Below are 2736 nucleotides of genomic sequence, written 5' to 3'. Positions count from 1 at the left end.
TTTTTACTATATTTTTATTAGTTTTTATTCAAAATTCACATTTCTGGACTTTACTATGAGTTTGTGTGATTTTCTGTGATTTCAGGTATTTTCTGGCTGAAATTGAGGGACCTAAGAAAAATCTGATTCAGAGGCTGAAAAAGAACTGCAGATGCTGTTGGATTCTGACCTCCCTGCACTCAAAGTGGATTTTATGGAGCTACAGGAGTCCAAATGGCACGCTCTCAATTGCGTTGGAAAGTAGATATCCAGGGCTTTCCAACAATATATAATAGTCTATACTTTGCTCGAAGATAAATGACGCAAACTGGCGTTCAACGCCAGCTTTCTGCCCTATTCTAGAGTTAAACGCTAGAAACAGGTTGCAAAGCAGAGTTAAATGCCAGAAACAGGTTATAACCTGGAGTTTAACTCCAAAACAGACTAGGCACGTGTAAAGCTCAAGTATCAGCCCCAGCACACACCAAGTGGGCCCCGGAAGTGGATTTCTGCACTATCTATCATAGTTTACTCATTTTCTGTAAACCTAGGTTACTAGTTTAGTATTTAAACAACTTTTAGAGATTTATTTTGGACATCATGACATTTTCACATTTTACATTGTATCTCTATAGCATAAATCTCTAAACTCCATGATTGGGGGTGAGGAGCTCTGCTGTGTCTCGATGAATTAATGCAATTACTTCTGTTTTCTATTCAATCACGCTTGTTTCTGTTCTAAGATACCCGCTCGTACTTAACCGTGATGAATGTGATGATCTGTGACACTCATCACCATTCTCAACCTATGAACACGTGCCTGACAACCACTTCCGTTCTACCTTAGATTGAGAGTGTATCTCTTAGCCTCCTGGTTCATGATCAGAGTCTTCGTGGTATAGGCTAGAATTATTGGCAGCCATTCCTGAGATCCGGAAAGTCTAAACCTTGTCTGTGGTATTCCGAGTAGGATCTGGGAAGGGATGATTGTGACAAGCTTCAAACTCACGAGTGCTGGGCGTAGTGACAGACGGAAAAGGATCAATGGATCCTATTCCAACATGAGTGAGAACCGACAGATGATTAGCCGTGCAGTGACAGCGCATTTAGACCATTTTTACTGAGAGGACGGATGGTAGCCATTGACAACGGTGATCCACCAACATACAGCTTGCCATGGAAGGAGACCTGCGTGCGTGAAGAAGAAGACAGTAGGAAAATAGAGATTCATAAGACAGAGCATCTCCAAAATCTCAATCTGTTCTCCATTACTGCATAACAAGTACTATTTAATTTATGCTTTTTACTCTTCATAAATATAATCACTCTTATCATTGATTTCCTGACTAAGAATTACAAAATAACCATAGCTTGCTTCAAGCCGACAATCTCCGTGGGATCGACCTTTACTCACGTAAGGTATTACTTGGACGACTCAGTGCACTTGCTGGTTAGTGGTACGAGTTGTGAAAAGTGTGATTTACAATTCGTGCACCAAGTTTTTGGCGTTGCCGGGGATTGTTCGAGTTTGGAAAACTGACGGTTTATTTTGTTGCTTAGATTAGGAAAATTTTTCTTTTTGGTTTAGAGTTTTCTGTTATTGTTTTTGGTTAAAATTTTAAAATCCTTATTTTACTTTTCTAAATTTTTTTCGAAAATTTTTAAAACTAACAACTTCATGATTTAGTCTTTTGTTTGAGTTTAGTTTCATATTTTAAGTTTGGTGTCAATTGCATGATTTTATTTTTCTTTCAATTTTTTTTTTCGAATTATATGTTTTTAGTTCTTTCTTAATCTTCAAATTGTTCTTGTTTATTTTCCTTGTTTGATCTTTAGTTTTTCTTGTTTTGTGATTTTTCTTGTTTTTCTTGTGCATTCTCGAATTATTAGTATCCAAAATATAAAAATTTTTATACATTAAATAATTTTTTTTAAAACACTTTAAATTTATAACTCAATTGGCCAGAGCGTTGTGTTTATGGTAATTGGGAATCTTCCTTTTAAAACTTTTTCAAAAATAGTTTTTCTTTGATTAAATCTCATGTCAAACTTTTAAGTTTAGTGTCTTTGGTGTTTTTGTAAGTCTTCAAAGTGTTCTTGAGGTTTCTTTGTGTTTTGATCTTAAAATCTTTAAGTTTGGTGTTCCTTGGTGTTTTCCCTCCAAAACTTTCGAAAAACAAAGAGCATTAGATCTAAAAATTTTAAGTCTTGTGTCATTTTATTATTTTTCTCTCTCCTCATTAAATTAAAAAATATCTTTTCTCTTTATTTTAAATTGAATTTTCGAAAATCACTTTTAAAAATTTAGATTTTTATTTTAAAAATCAAATCTTTTCAAATTCAAAATCTTTTTCAAAAATCATATCCAGAGTTTTTCAAATCCTCCTAATTAAGCAATTATTTTTATTTTCAAATTTATTTTTCTCTTGGTTTTCGAAATTTACATCTTAATTTATAATTATTTTATTTTAATTTATTATTTTTTTATCTTAATAATTTGGTTTATTCTACTTCAATAAAATAAAAACAAAAAAAAATATATTTTCTTTGCAATTCATATCAATTCATTTTATCCATCATGGATCTAAGTAAAAATGAACAGTCCAGAAGGACTCTGTGATCATATGCTAATCCCACTACTGCTGCATATGGGAGTAGTATCTGTATACCTCTCATCAAAGCAGGCAGTTTTGAGCTAAATTCTCAGCTCATTGTCATGGTACAGCAAAACTGCCAATATTCTGGTCTTCCACAGGA

This window comes from Arachis hypogaea, chromosome 11 (genome assembly GCF_003086295.3).
Source record: "Arachis hypogaea cultivar Tifrunner chromosome 11, arahy.Tifrunner.gnm2.J5K5, whole genome shotgun sequence".
NCBI lineage: Eukaryota > Viridiplantae > Streptophyta > Magnoliopsida > Fabales > Fabaceae > Arachis > Arachis hypogaea.
The sequence above is the reverse complement of the archived record's forward strand: the minus strand, read 5'-3'. Positions refer to the sequence as shown.